This window comes from Protopterus annectens, chromosome 7.part1 (genome assembly GCF_019279795.1).
Source record: "Protopterus annectens isolate FY-2018-M chromosome 7.part1, PAN1.0, whole genome shotgun sequence".
Classification (NCBI taxonomy): Eukaryota; Metazoa; Chordata; order Ceratodontiformes; family Protopteridae; genus Protopterus; species Protopterus annectens.
The window spans coordinates 326,464,574-326,485,541 of NC_056740.1; the positions used below are offsets into that span (position 1 = coordinate 326,464,574).

Genomic DNA, 20,968 nt, shown 5'->3' on the forward strand with positions numbered 1-20,968 from the left:
AGTTTTCTGATTTAACAATACTGGGTGTTTTTTTCTCTTTTTACCCCTTTCTTCTTTGGAATTTCTTCCATTTCCTTATTACCCTTGTTATATTGCAGTAACATTTCCTTTCATAAGTTAACAAAAATTTGGTGTTTGAATTAAAAACCCAAAGTTATACACTGTGGTCCGTTTCAGTCCCAAAGTTATACATTGTGGTCCATTTCAGTTTTTTTATTTTGACTCTTCATTTGCCAAGAAACTCTGCAAAGATGTTTCTTGGAGAACAACACTTAATAACCAGTAGATGTGATGAATTTTCATTCATCCTTGCAAATGGGCTCCGCATCCAAGGTCGGATCTGACTTGGCCATTAATGCAGCTCGTGGAAACATTTGAGCTCTCGCCTACCCAGAATGCACTGACGCCCTGTCACCTCAGCTCTTATTTGTTGCTTTCATGATCAGACGTGATTACTGACAGCTCTCGAGCTTTGTGGTTTTTTTTAGGTGATATTTACTTAAATTTGTGATATATTCTACTTTTCTTTCTTTCAAGCTCTTTCTTTGTTTCTCATCTCTCTTTATTGCCGCCTTCCTAAAAAAAAAAGTCTTCCTTACTATCCTCTTTTTGTCCCCTACCTAGTACTTTTTATTTCTTCCTTGGATTTCCTTCTTTTTCCTTGACTTTATCTGAGAAAGGTTTTAAAAAGTGTACCAGTTGCGGGCACAAGATGCCTGTTTCTGATGGACATTTTCTTTGTTTATATTATCTAGGTCAAGAGCACTTGGACATAAGACTGAGATATGTGGGGCTTTTAACCCCTGGGCTATTAATGAGAGAAAAAAATAAGTTGATTTTAAAAGACCTGCTGCCCTCCTCCTCTTCTATGGCCTCACCAAGAGATCAGCCCTCGACAAAAAGGCCTAGGTCAGTCAAGATTACAGCCTCCTCGAAGCCGGTGAAAAAGTTGTCAAAATTTGATCTGACCTCTCCAGCTATATCAAAGGTTTTGGATCCAAAGAAGGCCTCTTCATCTTTGGAGGCAAAGAAAAAGATAGTTTTGGAGTCGAAGTTTTCAAGTCTGAAACCCTTGCCTTGACACAGTTATTCACCTTCTATAGACTCTCCTCCATCTAGGCTCTCTTCTCCTTTTTTGGAGAGTGATTTCAGGCCTGCTTCTGTTAAGTCCTCTCATTCAACCCAAAGCCTCACCAAAGCAGATGTGGTGAGACTCCTGAGGGAGCTGGTCACTGAGCAGATCCAGAAGGGTATCTTGTTTGTTCCAACCCCATTGGATCTAGGATATCCTCCTTCCAGTCCTTCTCTGACCCCATGCATTCAGAGTTCTTGGGTCTGAGTGTGCTGGGCCTGTCTGGGTCGGATCTGAGGAAACTGGTTTAGTCAGATCTGACTATAACCTTGAGCTTCTCCATTCCAACATGTTTGGAACTGGAGGGCTCCCAGACCCAAAGCCTCCATGTCACGTCATGGGGGTGGTATCAACTCCGATATTTTTGGAGCCTTCCCTCCCTCTTGGCACCTCAGAGCTGGACAGCTCAGCTCCAGCTTCCTCCTCTGGCAGTCATCCTTTGGGAGTTGGGGGGGGGGGGGTCAGTGGACCAGAGACCCTTGTCATCTGCTTTGTTTGTTTCCTCATCCCCGGGGAGGTCAGCCTTTGAGATGGTTCATAAGGTCTTCTCTGAATCTTTGGATTGGACTAGTTCTCCCTCCCTCGCCACATCCCTGGCTACTCATCTAGTTCTGTCAATTCATCCCCATCATTCTGCATAGGGACATCCCAGGCCCCCAAGTCTACCCAATCTGGGATTCCTAGCACTTCCTATACTTCTCCAGATCATCCCACTGAAGAAGTCCCTCAGAAGAGAAGGTGTAAGAGGAAGCACCATAACTCACTGGAGGAGTCTCTTACCACAGATACTGATTTCAACGAAGGGGAAGGGTCCCCCAACCCACCACCCAAAGACGTTTCCTTTGGAGATGTCCTTTAACTCCTAAAGCAGAATAGTGTTTGGTCTAACCACACCATTTCCTCTGAGGAATCAGTATACTTGGAGGCCTTTGACACTGGCTTGTCTTCCTCCTGGGTCACCCCACCTCCCGATGAATTAGTGGATTTGATTTGTTGGAAGGAGCAGGATTTGGTCGAGCCGGTACCAAAAAGACCTGATAGGATCATGGTACCCCCAGAAGAAAGCCAGTATTGGAGTGAGGGTGTACCAATTGATACCTTGTTGTGGTAGTGGCCACAAAGAAAGAACTCTTAGAAAAGAGTTCAACTGTCCACCCTCCTAACAAGTAGTCTAGGTCGATAGACAGACTGAGGAAGCGAGTTTATGCTTCAGCAACTTTCGCTGTCTGATCGCTGAACTATTTAGCCCATTTTACAAGACTGCAAAGGTACTTAATCAGGGAACTTTCCAGTTTGTTGGCTAAGGTTGTGACTAAGGAGGTTGAAACTTCTGTTGCTCCACAGTTGAATACGTTACAGTCTGTGGTTAATTCGTCCATGTGGTTGTTACTTAAGAGCCACAGTAGTGGCGGGTTCAGGCTTAGCTATGAGGAGACAAGCTTGGATGTGCCTGTGCAATTTTGCAGAGCCTTTTAAGTTTTCGTTTGTCAATGCTCCATGTGACGGATCATCACTGTTTGCCCCTACAGTGAATGAAACACTTTCCAGGTGTGAAAAGGATGAGAAGAAGCTTTCTGCCACTGGAGTACATTTTTCGACCTCCCCCCCCCCAATGATCCTTTTCCAGGAATCAGGGGGTCATAAAATGTGGTTCATGAAGTCACAAGGTCCATTCCCTGATGCACGTGGAACTGGTTCTCCCAGAGGCAGAGAGAGAAACAGGAATAATGGAAGACACCCAAGAGGAAGAGGAGGCCTGCAAAATAATAGGTCGAGAAAAACATTCTTTGACAGACCTATCAGCGCTCCTGCATGGAGGCCTGATTGTTGTCCTGTGGAGGCAGTCGGGGGACGTTTTTCTCTGCACCAATCAGCCTGGTTAGATTTAACAAACAGTACTTGGGTGCAGAGAATTATTGCCAGAGGTTATTCCATGTCATTTTCCCTTCCTCCTCCATTGACAAGTTTTCGGATGATCTTCGTGTTTCACTGTTGCAGTCATTTCATTTGGGTAATCCTGCTGGCAAGTTACCCTCAGCCGGCCTGAATTCCAAAGTCTTGGGTCCTGCGTCAGCCCCTTCCCTGACGTCAGGTCGTCAGGGGTATAAAAGAAGTAGCCAACGCCATTTTCTCCAGTCTTTCTTGCCGCGCGGTGCCTGAAGCAGTTCGCAAGTGCTGGTCGGCTGACTCTTGAGATTTTCGTGTTTGAGTTTCAGATCCGAAGTCTTCAATAAAGCTAAGTACCCCATTGGGGAAACTTTTTTCTTGCTCCAGATCGATGTCAGAAAAAGTTAATAATTGTATTTCTTGTGGATGGCAAATACCTCATAAGGATTTTCATTCTTACTATATTCCTTGCCTAGGCCCTGATCACAACGTTTCTGGTTGTCAGTTTTGTGCTAGATTTAACCAACGCATTATTAAGCATCTGTATGACTTTGCTTTAAACTTTTTTGGACGCTGGTTTAATTATCCTGAAATGTCGTCTGATAGCCATCCGACTACCGGAGTTCACAAAAAACACAAAGAAAAAGAAAAACAACTGAGGCCCAAAACCGATGACGAAGCTTCTCCTAAGCCAGTTGCCGATTCTCCGGTTATCAGTGAGGCACTTTCGCAGCCCCTGACGCCCGCTACTTTATAGTCTGAGCCCGCTACCGACTCCCATGTGGAGTCGGCCATGCCGCTGGATACTCAAAGTATAGGAGCCTCGGATGCTAATCTCTCAGATGGGTCCGGAGCCGCTGAGCAGGTACCGGCTTCTGAGGTTGTGTTCAGACCTAAACATCTTTACATTAAACCGACTTCAGCATCAAAGACTAAAACACCTTCTAAAGCAAGAAAACAAACTCAAGAGCCACGTGGACAGGCCTCTATGCCCAAAAAACAGGTGCTCAAAATGGCCGAAGACTTGATTACCTTGATCAGGGGTTCCCATCCCCCTCCTGATAAGAGGCCTAGGCAAGACACTGACTATGAATCTTCAGATCAGGTTTCTATTTCTTCTGATTCCTCTTCTGATCAGGAATATTCTCTTTCCCCCCCCATGAGGATTCTGATGCTGAAGAATCTATTCCTTCAGCATCTCCTCTTGAGGACTATTCCTTTGGGGAAACCTTGCATACCATGAGAGAGCTCTTCCACTGGGAGAGCCAAGATTTTTCAGAATCTAAAAAGTGGCTCAGGGATTTTCTTTTGCTCCCTCAGCACAGACCTCTAGCTATTCCACCTGTGTTAGACATTGTAGATGATTTGTTTTCAGAGTCTAGTCTGACCCCTGACTCCTTAGCCCCAGCTCCTGTTAAGCCTGACAGATATCGCAGGGTTCCTGACTCACACAAATTTCTTTTTAAAAACCCTGCTGCTGACCCAGAAACTATTTCACAGGGTCCAAAGGCAGTTAAGGCTTCCACTGCAAAAAACCCAACCCCTCTGACAGAGATTCAAGGGCACTGGATAGATGGGGGAAAAAAGGTTTACACATCTGCAACTTCGGCTATAAGGGCCTTAAACTGTCAATTTCATATGCTTAAGTATCAGCAACATGTCATGGGATTGCTTAAACAGAAAATGTTAAATTCTGAATGCGCAGAAAACAAAGAAATGCAGGATTTATTGTATGCAGCAGAACAAGTTGGAAAACATACTTTGCAATGTGGTTTTGATTCTTTGGAGGCCTCCTGCAAGGCCGCAGTTACGGGTTCTGTAATTAGGAGGCATGCTTGGTTAAAGGAACAAAATCTGCCTGATCATGTTAAAGTTAAATTACTAGATGCTCCTTTACAGCATGATACTTTGTTTGGTGTTAAGGCAGAAGAGGTGTTAAAGAAAATGGAGGACAAAGCTAAGTCTACGCAAACTGTCAAATAATTTTTACAAGTACAGCCACCTAGGTTTAGTAGACACTAGCCTACAAAAAATTGGTCCTTTCCTGTGTCAGACAGACCTCAAAGGGGCAGACCCAGATGCCCTAGGGGCAGATCCCAGGCACAAGGTTCTTATAGGCCCAAGCAAGGGGGTGTTTCTACCTCCAAAGGTAGAAAAGATCGATCACAAACATACAGAAAGCAGTCCCAATGACTTCTCCCTGCCTGTACCAAGCACTTATCTTCTGGCAGCACCCTTAGGGGGGAAATTATCACTTTTTTCACAAAATTGGCACATCATAACCCAAGACAAGTGGGTTCTAAACATAGTGTCACAAGGATACAAGTTCCATTTCCATACTATGCCAAAGGCAAACGGCTGGCCAGATCTGCCAAAAAATCAATGGGTGGAGGCACAAAAACAAGTCTCATCCCTCATGGACATGGGGGCTATTCAACAAGTACCAGACCAAGAGCAGGGACAAGGATTTTACTCAAGACTGTTCTTGGTACCCAGAAAGGACAAGGCCTGGAGGCCTATACTGGACCTATCTATTCTGAACACTTTCCTGGATATTCTAAAATTCAAAATGTTGACCTTGCAGCAGCTTCTGCCCATGTTGGACAAGAATGCTCGGCTTGTGACTTTAGACCTAAAAGAGGCATACCTGCATGTTCCATGTTCCAATCAGACATTCATGCAGACGATACCTCAGATTCAAGGCTGGTTCAATGCATTACCAATTCTCTCCACTGCCCTTTGGCTTATCTACTGCGCCCAGGGTCCTTACAAAGTGCCTGGCACCGGTAATCACATTTTGCAGACAAAGAGGAATACAAATATATCCTTACTTGGACGACTGTCTCATTCAAGCAGAGAACAAGGACATTCTTCTTCAACATCTGGCGTTTGTGAAAAGACTTCTAACATGCCCAGGGTACACAGTCAACAAAAAGAAATCAAAACTAATACCCTCACAAGAGATAACATTCCTGGGTGCAAGCTTGAATACCACTGCCCAGATGGCTCATCTCATGCCAGACAAACAAAGGCAACTGACTACTTATTTCAAAATGTTGGTAACAAAGGCCCAGTTATCTGCAAGAAAAATTCTGCAGGCTTTGGACTTCATGGCATCCTGCATCCTACTAATTCCATATGCAAGACTGCATATGAGGAAACTTCGGTGGTACCTAAAAAGTGTTTGGACTCAACATTGCCACAGCCTGGAAACAGTCATTTCTCTCATTCCCTGCCTGCAACAGGAGTTTTGATGGTGGGCAAAGGCTTGTCACCAGAACAAGGGACAGCCATGCACATTACTTCCAGCCAGGCAGACACTAACAACGGATGCTTCAGATTATGCCTGGGGAGCCCACATGGCAGGAAGAGGCATTCAGGGCACATGGTCCTCAAACCAAATGCATCTTCATATCAATCAAAAAGAGATGTTAGCTGTTCAGAGTGCCCTGACAGCCTTCAAGGACCGACTTCTTCCGGGACAACTACTGATAGACAGACAACACCACGGTCATGTGGTATATAAACAAGCAGGGGGGCACACATTCTTACCCCCTTTGCAGACTAGCCATAAAATTGTGGGACACAGCTTTGACTTACCAAGTACATCTGCAGACACAATTCCTGCCAGGAAAGGAAAATACTCTGGCAGACGAACTAAGCAGAAACCTCATGGATCTCCATGATTGGAAGCTAGATCCACAAGTCTTCAGCATGTTAACAAGGAAATGGGGATGCCCGGACATAGACGTATTTGCTTCCCCTCTCAGTTACCAGCTAAAAAGATTCTGTACAACGACTTATCACAGACAAGCATGGAAAATGGACGCCCTATCTTTCAGCTGGAAAAACTTCAGTATATGCCTTTCCTCCACTGCCTCTCCCACCCAAGGTGCTCCTAAAGGTCAGACAGGAGAAGCCAAAGATGATACTGATTGCCCCAGACTGGCCACGCCAGTACTGGTATCCAATACTAAGGAACTTATCTCTATACCCGGCTTGGACCTTACCTCAAATACCTCGACTACTGCACCAGCAAAACAATCAGATCATGCACAGTCAACTCAGGATATTAAACTTGGGAGCATGGCAGATCATGTATTCATACAAAAAACACCTCTCAGTAAAGCTGTGATGGATGTCATTCTGGAAGCCAGAAGGCCTAGTTACTAGAAAGTCTTATGCTGGAAAATGGAAGAGATTCTGTGCCTGGAACCAGGCACAAGGAACTGATGCAGCCGTACCAAATATTCCTCAGATTTTACAATACCTAACTGAGATGCTGGACAAAGGCCTATCTTTTTCATCAATTAAAATTCATGCCTCTGCCATTTCGGCTCATTACAATACAGAGCCACTACTTTTTTCTCACCCTTTACTGAAGCAGTACCTCAGAGGAGCCAAAAATGTAAGGCCCCCAAGAAAACTGCCAATGCCTGCATGGGACCTCAACTATGTTTTTGAAAAGCTCACCCTGCCTCCTTTTGAGCCAGCTGCTACAGCTGATATGAAGTTTTTATCTTGGAAAACAGCTCTGCTCTTAGCAATTACTTCTGCAAGACGAGTTTTAGAGCTACAAGCGCTCATGGCTGTGGAACCTTTCATCATTTTTCACCCTGACACAGTCTCCCTGAGGACAAACCCAACATTTATGCCTAAAGTAGTGTCTGGTGTGGCTCTTAACCAAGCCATCCATCTGACAACCTTTTACCCATATCCACAGAACAAGGAGGAGATAATTCTGCATTCTTTGGACATGCACAGACAGCTTAGAGTCTACTTGGACAGAACCAAAGCTTTCAGGAAGACAGAGCAATTACTAGTGGCATATGCTGCAGGATCACAAGGAAAGCCTATCCCAAAGCAGACTATTTCTAAGTGGTTAGGCCACTGCATTCATTTCTGCTACTTACACCATGGCAAGCCAGTGCCTAAGGGCATTAGGCCTCATTCCACCAGAGCTGCAGCCACCTCAGCAGCCTTTCTCAGGGGAGCACCAACCAGAGACATTTTAGAGGCGGCTACTTGGAGTTCAGTGCACACCTTTACAAAGCATTACCATCTGCCGCTCTACTCTAAATCCAGGGCAGGCTTTGCCACTGCAGTTCTGCAGGGCCTCATAGCCGCTCCTACTGCTGTCTAGTTCCAGCCTCCCAACCATAGCTTTGAGACTCTACCCAAATGTAATGACTGCAACAGTGAAACACGAAGAACATAGTACAATAGTGTACACTTACCATAAATGTAGATGTTTGAGTGTATTCACTGTTGCAGTCCAGGTTACCTACCCACCTTCCCCCTTTTCTCTTTTGGATCTTATCCTTCCTTCTCTGATTTATACTACCTATGTGGTATATTTGCTTATAGATTAAGGTAAAATTTATATTGATGTATTTCTGAATATATATATATATATATATATAAAGTTTGGCTACACATTTTGGGGACACCTGAATCTGGGGCAAGAAAAACTGAAGAAAATGGTGTCTGCTGCTTCTTTTATACCCCTGACGACCTGACGTCAGGGAAGGGGTGACAGCAGCCGACGCAGGTCCCAAAACTTTGGAATTCAGGCCGGCTGAGGGCAACCTGCCATCGGGATTACCCAAATGTAATGACGAACATCTACATTTATGGTAAGTGTACACAACTGTACTTTCCACCCAGTCAACGAGAGCCAGCAACTCAACAGGTCCTACAGCTGCTAGAAGAAAGAGCGATCCAAGAGGTCCTACCAGACTAGAAAGGATCTGGGACTTACTCAAGGTTCTTTTTAGTTCCAAAGAAAACAGTGGACTAGAGACCAATTTTCGATCTCAGTGTATTAAACAAGTTGGTCACACATTCAAAGTTCCGGATGGTCATGGTACAGTCAATTCTACCCTTTTTGGGTAAGGACAATTGGATGAGCTCAGTAGAACTCCAGGATGCATACTATAATATAAAAATGAATAGGCAATCCAGGAGGCACCTTTGCTTCCAAGAGGGAGCCAGTCATTTCCGGTTTACAGCTTTGCCCTTTGGACTCGCTGTGTACCCCAGAATGTTTACTAAATGTATTGCTGTAGTAGCAGGTCACTTGAGACTGCAAGAAATCTGTGTGTTCCCTTATTTGGATGACTGGCTCATCACTGCCCCAACCAGGTATCAGCTGGTACTTGCAACAGATCAGGTACTGCAGACTTGTTCAATGCTGGGAATCACTATAAATCATGCAAAGTCTCAACTGCAGCCCACCCAAAGACTCTAGTTCATCAGAGCACTATTCAACACATCATCTATGGTTGCCTCCTTTCCCTATCCTCATCTTCTCAACATAATCAGAAACCTAAGAAAGAAGATAATTTGCAGTTCAAAATTTTCAGCCAGGAAAATGTTGCAAGCTTTGGGTTTGATGGCAGGCATTACTCTAGGTCCTCTGGTGAGATGCCATATGAGATTTCTTCAGTGGATGCTGCAAATTCAGTGACCCTTTTTCACCCACCCCACATCAGCAATGATAAGGATAACTCAAACTTGCAAGGACTATCTCAAATGGTGGATTCAGTCAGATCACCCCCAGCAAGGTCGCCCATTCATCCTGCCTCATCCCAAGGCTGTAGTGACCATGGACACCTCCCAGATGGGGGGGGGGGTGGGCATTATCTGGGAAAGAGAGTTCAAGGCACTTGGTCCCCCAAGGAGGCCAGTTTGCCTGTAAATGTCCTAGAGATGAGAGCGGTGCTGTCAACGTTGTAAGCATTTCAAGGCTTCCTCCCTCTGGGATCGATTGCAATCCAAACAGACATTTTGGTCATTTGGTATATCAACAGACAAGGAGGAATCAGATCTTACCCTCTGTTGAGAAGCCCTCAAAGTATGGCGGTGGGCAATATCCTCCTGTCATTTTCTGGTAGCAATGCACATTCCAGGAAAGTCCAACTTGATTGCAGACAAGCTCAGCAGATACACTGTGTTGCCTCACAAGTGGTCCCTCAACCACCAAGTGGTGAAAATGATTTTTCTTCAGTGGGGCCAACCCTGCTGCGACCTGTTTGTGTCCTCCCGAACTACAAATACCGCAGCTTCTTTGCCCTAATCTCCCCTTATGGGGGAGTCACCAGGGGACACTCTTCTGCACAATTGGCCCCCCAGTCTCTTGTATGCATACCCCCAACTCCTCTGATCCCCAAGTTTTTACAGATAGCATCCAGATTGAAGACCAGGATAATCCTCATTGCACCTTACTGGCATAGACAGATATGGTTCCACTTCCTATGGCCTCATCTCCTAGCTCCACCATAGATTCTGGATCTAACTCCAGACCTTCTGTTGCATCCAACATGACTGACTCCTCCAGACCTAAAAAATCTCAAATTAACCACATGGTTTATCCAGTTCCCATGATAGACAGGCAGTCTACCTTGTCTTCCCCTGTCCATTCCATTTTGTTATCCTCCTGTAAACCTTCTGCGAGGAAATTGTATAAGAGCAGATGGAAAAGGTTTGGTATTTGGGCCGAACAACATGATGTAGAGCCTTACACAGAACCCACCTATACTGTTCTCCAATACTTTGTGGAATTGTTTCAAAAAGGAGATAGTGCTTCTACCATTAAGGTTCAGTTAGCAGCTATCTTGAATTTTCACGTTGGAATTTCAAATTCTTCATTGGCATCTGCCAAAATTTGCAAAGTATTTTTGAAAGGTACGCTTCTCCCGAGACCCCCCTTGAGGGGATCCCTTACCTCCTTGGCATTATGATATCCCCCTACAGACATATATGTAACGTGATCTTGAAAGCTAAACAGTGTTGGGCCTGGTTAGTGCTTGGATGTCTGCCTGGGAATACCAGTGGCTGCCCTATGGCCATACCACCCTGGATGCATGTAATCTCATCTGATTCCCTAAAAATGTAATTAATGTTCAGTGTAGTATCCCCTTTCAAGGCATACTTGGTCTGTATACTTTTAAACAAGTACAATTTGTGACAAATAATCAAATGTAAAAACAAATGTTAAAAATGAAGGCAGTGTAAAAGTGCTACAGATTAGAAGGAGAGGGCCTCAACTGGGCTCAGCCAACTCAGGTGCTTAAAGTGCTTGTCTGGAGAGGTGAGCATGAATGAGTGAATACCCATTTTTACTCCTCCATGGGAGGTGGGTGGAGATATCTCGCTCATCTCATTGTAGGAGCACTTTTTCATGGAAGGCCTAGATGTTTGCTCCTTCCACATAAGGATTAAGGAGGCTGTGATCAGCAAAGAGCATGGAAACTGCAGTTCATCCTGACTGGTAAGTGTAGCTGTGCACTCACCCTGGGCTTTCCATGATGGAAGTTGCATGAAGATAGTCAAGATGTTCTTCGTGTTTCACTGTTGCAGTCATCATATTTGGATTATCTGCTTGCAGTAGCCTTCAGTAGGCCTGATTATCAAAGTCTTGGGTCCTGCGTCAGTTGCTGTCTCATCTTCCATGACATCAGGTAGTCAGGGGTATAAAGCATGCAGCCGACGCCATTACATCAGTCTTTCTTGCCGTGCGGTACCTGAAGCAGAAGCAGTTTGTAAATGCTGGTCGGCCGATTCCTGAAATTTTCGTTTTCAAGTTTCAGAACCGAAGTCTTCAACTAAAGCTAAGTACCCCATTGGGGAAACTTTTTCTTGCTCTAAACCTATGTCAGTAAAAGTCAATAATTGTATTTCTTGTGGAAAGCAAATACCTCGTAAAGATTTTAATTCATACTGTATTTCTTGCCTAGGCCCTGACCACGACATACCTCGCTGTCAGTTTTGTGCCTTATTTAAACCACGAACTGTTCGTCGTCGGTATATTTTCTCTTCTAAATATTTTGGTACTCGGTTCAATTATCCAGATATGTCTTGGGTGAGCCAGCCGACTACCGACATTCCGAAAAAACGCAAAGATAACGACAGAGACAGGCCGCCTAGGTCCAAAGCTGCCAACAACGCTTTTCCTAAGCTAGTCGCCAGTTCGCCGGTACTCAGTGAGGTGCTTTCGCAGCCCCTGACACCTGCTACTTCAGATTTGCAGACCTCTACTGAGACCCGATCTGAGTCCGGTATGCTGCAAGATGCTTCAACTATGGAACCTGCGGATGTCTCTACCTTGGATGGGTCCAGAGCCGCTGTGCAGGCACCGGCTTCTGAGGGTGTATTCAGGCCTACTGACTTGCATATTAAACCGACGCCATCTTCTACTTCTAGGCCTAAAACTCGAACCATGCCTAGGAAACCAACACCCAGACCGCATGGTCAGGCCTCTATGCCTAAAAAACAAATGATAAGAATGGCTGAAGACCTTATTACTTTAATCAGGGGATGCCAACCTTCCTCCTCTAAGAAACCTAGGACTGAATTTGCTTACAATACTCCTGACCAGGATTCTGAAATTTCTGTCTCCTCTGATGACCAGGATTTACCCTTATCTACCTGTGAGAATTCTGATGCAGAGGACTATATTCCCTCTGCTTCTCCCCCAGAGGATTTTTCTTTTGGTGAAACCTTGCATACTCTTAAGGAGTATTTTCACTGGGAAAGCCAGGATTACTCTGATTCTAAAAATAGGCTTAGACATTTCTTACTCCTGCCCCAACACAGGCCTTTAGCTATCCCTCCTGTGCTGGACATTGTTGACTATGCCTTTTCGGAATGTAGCTTGGCCCCTGACTCTTTACCTCCTGCTCCCAGAAAACCTGATAGATATTACAGGGTTCCTGATTCTCACAAGTTCCTTTTTAAAAATCCTACCACGGATCTTGAGACCATTTCACAGGGACCCAAGGGCATTAAGGCTACCACTGTCAAAAATCCTATCCCCTCTGATGGAGATTCCAGGGTCCTGGATAGATGGGGTAAGAAGGTATACACCTCTGCAACCTTGGCCATCAGGGCCTTAAATTGCCAGTTTCATATGTTAAAGTATCAGCAGCATATTATTGGATTAATTAAACAGAAAATGATGTTGATTATTGATTGTGCTGAAAATAAGGATTTAATGCATTCTGCTGAACAGGTTGGAAAACATACTTTGCAATGTGGTTTTGATTCACTAGAGGCATCTTGCAGGGCAGCTGTCACTGGGTCTGTACTTAGAAGGCATGCTTGGCTTAAGGAGCAATCTTTGCCAGATCATGTTAAAACTAAATTGCTGGATGCTCCCTTAAATCAGGACTGCCCATTTGGTGACAAAGCAGAAGTTGTTCTTAAAAAGATGGAGGAAAAAGCTAATTCTATGCAAACTGTTAAAGATTTCTTACAAGTGCAGCCTCCTAGATTTATTGCTCTTTTACTGCCTCTTCCAGGCCTTCTCAGTTCAAACCCAGAACCAGCAGAACAGCCAGGCTTCAGTCCCAGGGTACGCACAGGACTAAGCGGGGGGGGGGGGGGCTCCCACTTCCAAATCAGGGAGTAGTAAGACTCAACTCTATGGTAAGCTGTCTCAATGACTTAATTTTAAAACTTCCAAGCACTTCTCAACTGACTGCTTCTTTAGGGGGAAAGGTTGCTCTGCAAGCAAAAAACTGGGAACTCATTACCCAGGACAAATGGGTTTTAAACATAGTTTCCCAAGGGTACAGATTTCACTTCCACGGGTTACCAACCCCAAACGGTTGGCCAGATCTACCCCCAAATCAGTGTGCAGAAGCTTAAAAGCAAGTACTCTCTTAAGATTAAAGGCTATTCAGACTGTACCAGAAGAGGAAAAAGGACAAGGTTTCTACTCAAGACTTTTCCTGGTACCCAGAAAAAACAACAAATGGCGTCCTATCCTGGACCTGTCTATCCTAAACACCTTTTTGGTGATTCCAAAATTCAAGATGCTATCTCTTCACCAGTTGCTTCCCATGATAGGCAAAGATGCCTGGTTGGCAACACTGGATTTAAAGGAAGCCTATCTGCACATCACAATCAGGGAATCTTGCAGAAAATACCTACACTTCAAAGCAGGCTGCATACACTATCAGATGTTCTTGTGTTTCAATGTTGCAGTCATTACATTTGGGTAATCTGCTTGCAGGTTGCCCTCAGTCGGCCTGATTAACAAAGTCTTTGGTTCTGCGTCGGTTGCTGTCCCTTCTTCCATGACGCCAGGTCATCAGGGATATAAAACATGCAGCCGATGCCATTACATCAGTCTTTCTTGCCGTGCAGTGCCCAAAGCAGAAGCAGTTCGCAAGTGCTGGTTGGCCGACTCCTGAAATTTTCGTTTTCGAGTTTCAGAACCGAAGTCTTCAACTAAAAGTTAAGTACCCCGTTGGGGAAACTTTTTCTTGCTTCTTCCCGATGTCAGTAAAAGTTAATAATTGCATTACTTGTGGAAAGCAAATACTTCATAAAGATTTTCATTCATACTGTATTCCTTGCCTAGGCCCTGACCACGACGTACCTTGTCGGTTTTGTGTTTTATTTAATCCGCGCACTATCCATCGTCTGTATATTTTTGCCTCTAAATATTTTGGTTCTCAGTTTAATTATCCAGAAATGTCATTGGTTAGCCATCCGACTACCGAAATTCTGAAAAAACGCAAAGATAAAGACAGAGACAGGCCGCCAAAGTCCAAAACTGCCGACCACGCTTCTCCTACACCAATCGCCAGTTCGCCTGTACTCAGTGAGGCACTTTCGCAGCCCCTGATACCCGCTACTTCTGATTCGCAGGCCTCTACCGAGACCCATTAGAAGTCCAGTATACCGCAAGATACTTCAACTATGGAACCCGCGGATGTCTCTACCTTGGGATGGGTTCAGAGCTGCTGTGCAGGCACTGGCTTCTGTGGGTGTATTCAGGCCTATGGACTTGCATATTAAATCAACGCCTCCTTCATTAATAAGGCCTAAATCTCGATCCATGTCTAAAAAGGACGACGCCCAGGCCACATGTTCAGGCCTCTATGCCTAAACAAAAAGTGATAAAAATGGCTGAAGATCTAATGACTCTAATCAGGGTAGTCAACCCCCCGCCCCCCCCCCCTAAGAGGCCTAGGGCTGAGCTTGATTATGAATCTTCTGATCAGGATTCTGTTTTTCTGATTCTTCTGATGACCTGGATTTGTCCTTACCTACTTATGAGGATTCTGATGCAGAGGACTCTATTCCCTCTGCTTCCCCTCCTGAGGAGTTTTCATTTGGGGAAACCTTACATACTCTGAGGGAGCATTTTCACTGTGAAGGCCAGGAATTTTCTGATGTAAAAAACAGGCTTAGGGATTTCCTTCTCCTACCTCAGCGTAGGCCTTTGGCTATTCCTCCTGTACTAGACGTTGATGATGCTTTCTCGGAATCCATTTTGCCCCTGATTCCCTGCCTCCTGCTCACAGTAAACCTGACCGATACTACAGGGTCCCTGAGTCCCATAAGTTTCTTTTCAAAAATCCTATTGCAGATCCGGATACTATTTCATAGGGGTCCAAGGGCATTAAGGCTTCTACTGCTAAAAATCCTACCCCTTCTGATAGAGACTCCAGGGCGCTGGATAGATGAGATAAAAAGTTATATACTTCAGCAACCTTGGCAATTAGAGCTTTAAACTGCCAATTTCATAATGTTAATATCAGCAACATGTTATTGGACTACTTAAACAGAAAATTATGTTGATTCCTGACTGCATGGAAAATAAAGACTTACAGGATTTTAATGCGTTCTGCAGAACAAGTTGGAAAACATACTTTGCAATGTGGTTTTGATTCTTTAGAGGCCTCTTGTAAGGGCTGCTGTTACTGGGTATGTGCTTAGAAGGCATGCTTGGCTTAAGGAGCAATCTTTGCCTGATCATGTTAAAGCTAAATTGTTGGATGCTCCTTTAAATCAGGACCGCCTGCTTGGCAACAAGGCTGAAGAAGTTCTTAAAAAGATGGAAGATAAAGCTAAATCTATGCAAACTGTTAAAGATTTTTTACAAGTTCAGCCCCCTAGATTTAGCAGACACTGGCCTACTAAGAATTGGTCCTTTCCAGCCCCTTCCAGGTCTTCTCAAGCCAAACCCAGACGCAGCAAAAACCCCAGGTTTCAGTCCCAGGGGAGAGACCGAACTAAGCAGTTGGGGGTCTCCACTTCCAGATCTGGGAATAATAAGACTCTCCCTATGGTAAACTGTCTCAATGACTTCTTTTTAAAATTTCCAAGCACTTATCAACTGACTGCCCCTTTGTGGGGAAAGATTGCTCTTCATGCAAAGAATTGGGAACTCATTACCCAGGACAAATGGGTTTTAAATATAGTGTCCCAGGGATACAGATTTCACTTCCACATGATGTTCTTTGTGTCTCACTGTTGCAGTCATTACATTTGGGTAATCTGCTGGCAGGTTGCCCTCAGTCGGCCTGAATTCCAAAATCTTGGGTCCTGCGTCACTTGCTGTCTTCTCTTCCATGACGTCAGGTCATTAGGGGTATAAAACATGCAGCCAACGCCATTTTCTTTAGTCTTTCTTGCAGCGCGGTGCCCGAAGCAGAAGAATTTCGCAAGTGCCAGTCGGCCGACTACTGAAATATTCGAGTTTGAGTTTCAGAACCGAAGTCTTCACTAAAGCCAAGTACCCCATTGGGGAAACTTTTTTTTCTTGCTTTTTACCAATGTCAGAAAAAGTTAATAATTGTATTACTTGTGGGAAGCAAATACCTCATAAGGATTTCCATTTATACTGCATTCCTTGCCTAGGCCCTGATCACAACGTGCCTGGCTGTCGGTTTTGTGCTAGATTTAACCAACGCACTATTAAGCATCAGTATATTTTTGAATCAAAGTATTTTGGAAACAGATTTAACTACCCAGAAATGTCGTCAGATAGCAATCTGACTACTGGAGTACATAAAAAACGCAAAGAAAAGGACAGAGAAAGGCAGTCGAGATCCAAAACCAATGACGAAGCTTCTCCTAAGCCAGTTGCCGGTTCGCTGGTACTCAATGAGGCCCTTTCGCAGCCCCTGATACCCGTTACCTTCGAGTCGCAGGCCTCTACCAACACCCATGTGGAGTCCGGCATGCTGCAAGATACTCAAGGTATTGGACCGACGGATGTATCTCCCTCAGATGGGTCTGGAGCCTCTGAGCAGGCACTGGCTTCTGAGGGTGTATTCAGACCTCAATATTTGTATATCAAACTGAAGACAGCTGCAAAACCAAAGACACAAGCAACTTCTAAAACTAAAAAAACAACGCATGAGCCATGTGCACAGGCCTCTATGCTTAAAAACAGATGATCAAAATGGCTGAAGACCTTATTACCTTGAACAGGGGTACCCATCACCCTCCAGATAAGAGGCCTAGGCAAGAAACTGATTATGAATCTTCAGATCAGGTTTCTGTTTCTTCTGATTCCTCTTCAGATCAGGAATTATCTACACCTCCCTATGAGGATTCTGATGCTGAGGAGTCTATTCCATCTGCATCTCCTCCTGAGGATTATTCATTTGGAGAAACCTTGCATACTTTGAGGGAGCATTTTCACTGGGAGAGTCAAGACTTCTCAGAATCAAAAAAGAGGCTCAGGGATTTCCTTCTTCTCCGTCAGCACAAGCCTTTAGCCATTCCCCGTTTTAGATATTGTAGATGATGTGTTTTCGGAGTCGTGTGTGACCCCTGACTCCTTATCTCCAGCTCCCAGTAAGCCTGACAGATATAATGGGTCCCTGACTCGCATAAAGTTTTATTTAGAAACCCTGCTGCTGATTGTTTCACAGGGTCCAAAGGCAGTTAAGACCTCAACAGCAAAAAATCCTACCACCTCTGACAGAGATTCAAGGGCACTAGACAGATGGGGAAAAAAGGTTTATACATCTGTAACCTTGGCAATCAGGGCCTTAAACTGTCAATTTCATATGCTTAAGTACCAACAACATGTTTTGGGATTGCTGAAACAGAAAATGATGTTGATTTCAGAATGTGCAGAAAATAAAGAATTGCAGGAATTATTGCATGCAGATGAACAAGTTGAAAAGCATACTTTGCAATGTGGTTTTGATTCCTTAGAGGCCTCCTGCAGGGCCGCAGTTACTGGATCTGTGCTTAGGAGGCATGCCTGGTTAAAGGAACAAAATTTGCCTGATCATGTTAAAGCTAAATTGCTAGATGCACCTTTACAGCATGATTCTCTGTTTGGTATTAAGGCAGAAGAGGTTTTAAAGAAAATGGAAGACAAAGCTAAGTCTATGCAAACTGTTAAAGACTTCTTACAAGTGCAGCCACCAAGATTCAGTAGACAGTGGCCTACAAAAAATTGGTCCTTTCCTGTGTCAGACAGAGCTCAAAGGGGCAAATCCAGACACCCTAAGGGTTCCAGATACCAGGCGCAGGATTCATACAGGTCAAAGCAATGGGGCGCTTCCACCTCCAAATCTGGAGGAGATAAAGCACAAACTTACAGAAAGCAATCCCAATGACTTCCCTCTGCCTACACCAAGCAATTTTATTTTGGCAGCACCCATAGGGGGAAAATTAGCACTTTTTGCTCAAAATTGGCAGTTAATAACCCAGGACAAGTGGGTACTAAACATCATATCACAGGGATACAGGTTCCACTTCCATACTCTGCCAATGGCAAATGGTTGGCCAGATCTGCCAAAAAATCAATGGGCAGAGGCACAGAAACAGGTTACGTCCCTCGTGGGTATGGGGGCCATTCAGACAGCACCAGAACAGGAAAAAGGACAGGGTTTTTACTCAACACTGTTCTTGGTACCCAGAAAGGACAAGGCCTGGCGGGCAATACTGGATTTATTGATTTTGAACACATACCTGGGCATTCCAAAATTCAAAATGCTGACTTTGCAGCAGCTTCTGCCCATGCTGGGCAAGAATGCTTGGCTGGTGACTTTAGACCTAAAAGAGGCATACCTGCATGTCCCAATAAGACAATCGTGCAGAAGGTGCCTCAGATTCAAGACTGGCTTAATGCATTGCCAATTCTCTGCACTGCCCTTTGGCTTATCTACTGCGCCCAGGGTCTTTACAAAGTGCCTGGCACCAGTAATTGCATTTTGCAGACAAAGAAGTATACAAATATATCCTTACTTGGACGACTGTTTCATTCAAGCAGAGAACAAGGACACTCTTCTTCGACACCTGGCATTTGTGAAAAGGCTTCTAACAGGCCTAAGGGTACACACTAAACAAAAAGAAATCACAACTGGTACCCTCTCAAAAAATAACATTACTGGGTGCAAGCTTGGAAACAACTGCCCAGATGGCTTACCTCACGCCAGACAAGCAAAAGCAACTGACTGCTTACTTCAAACAGATGACAACAAAAACCCAGTCTTCTGCAAGGCAAATTCTGCATGCTCTGGGCTTCATGGCATCCTGCATCCTACTAATTCCATATGCAAGACTGCATATGAGGAAACTTCAATGGTACCTAAAATGTTTATGGAGTCAACATTCACACAGTCTGAGAACAATGATTCCTCTCATTCCTTGCCTGCAACAGGAGTTTCTATGGTGGGCAAAGGCATGATACCGCCCTTCACTCTACCCCCTGCCAGCCAAACCTTAACAACAGACCCATCAGATTATGCCTGGAGGGCCCACATGGCCGGAAGATGCATTCAGGGCTTATGGACACCAAAACAAATGCATCGTCATATCAACCAGAAAGAGATGCTAGCTGTTCAAAATGCCCTAACAGCCTTCAAGGACTTACTTCATCCAGGACAACTACAGATAAAGACGGACAACACCACAGTCATGGTATATAAACAAGCAAGGGGGCACGCACTCATACCCCCTTTGCAGATTAGCCATGGGACTGTGGGACACCGCTTTGACCTACCAAATATATCTTCAAGCTCAGTTCCTGCCAGGAAAACAAATCACTCTGGGAGATGATTTAAGCAGAAACCTTATGGATCCTCACGAGTGGAAACTAAATCCACAAGTCTTCAGCATAACTGAGAAATGGGGGAACCCAGACATAGATCTATTTGCCTCACCTCAAAATTATCAATTGAAAAGATTCTGCACAAGGACTTGTCACAGACAAGCATGGAAAGTGGACGCCCTATCCTTCAATTGGAAAAACATGTCAGTTTACGCCTTTCCTCCTCTGCCTCTTCTACCCAAGGTCCTCCTAAAAGTCAGACAAGAGAAGCCAAAGATGATATTAATTGCCCCGGACTGGCCCCGCCAATACTGGTACCCAATCCTAAGGAATTTGGCTCAATACCCAGCTTGGACCTTGCCTCAAAGACCACAACTACTGTCCAAGCAAAACAATCAGATCCTACACAATCAACTACAGACTCTGAACCTGGCAGCATGGCTAATCATGTAGTCATACAAACAACACCTCTCAGTAAAGCTCTGATGGATGTCATTTTGGAAGCCAAGAGACCTAGTACTAGAAAATCTTATGCTGACAAATGGAAGAGATTCTGTGCTTGGAATCAAGCACAAGGAACTGATACAGCAGAACCAAATATTCCTCAGATATTACAATACTTAACTGAGATGCTTGACAAAGGCTATCTTTCTCATCAATCAAAATCCATGCCTCTGCCATTTCAGCTCATTACAATACAGAGCCACCAATCTTTTCTCATCCTTTACTAAAGCAGTATCTTAGAGGAGCCTAAAATTTAAGGCCTCCTAGAAGATCACCATTACCTGCATGGGACCTCAATTATGTGTTGGAAAAGCTCACCCTGCCTCCATTTGAACCAGCAGCTACCGCTGATCTAAAGTTCTTATCATGGAAAACAGCTTTGCTACTAGCAATAACTTCAGCAAGAAGAGTTTCAGAGATACAGGCCCTCATGGCTGTAGCGCCTTTTATCATATTTTACCCAGACAGGGTGTGACTGAGGACAAATCCTACTTTTATGCCTAAGGTGGTTTCCAGTGTGGCTCTTAACCAAACAATTCATCTGCCAACTTTTTATCCAATTCCGCAGAACAAGGGGGAGAGAATTCTGCATTCCTTGGACATACACAGACAGCTAAGATTCTACTTGAGCA

The 20,968-nt window shown here is 44.5% G+C and overlaps 1 protein-coding gene across 1 annotated transcript in view; it reads left to right on the forward strand.

Moving 5' to 3' along the window:
• The window catches only part of QARS1 (glutaminyl-tRNA synthetase 1), a 1,547,311-nt gene that overhangs the window by 1,319,489 nt on the left and 206,854 nt on the right, over positions 1-20,968 (forward strand). The window lies entirely within an intron of this gene.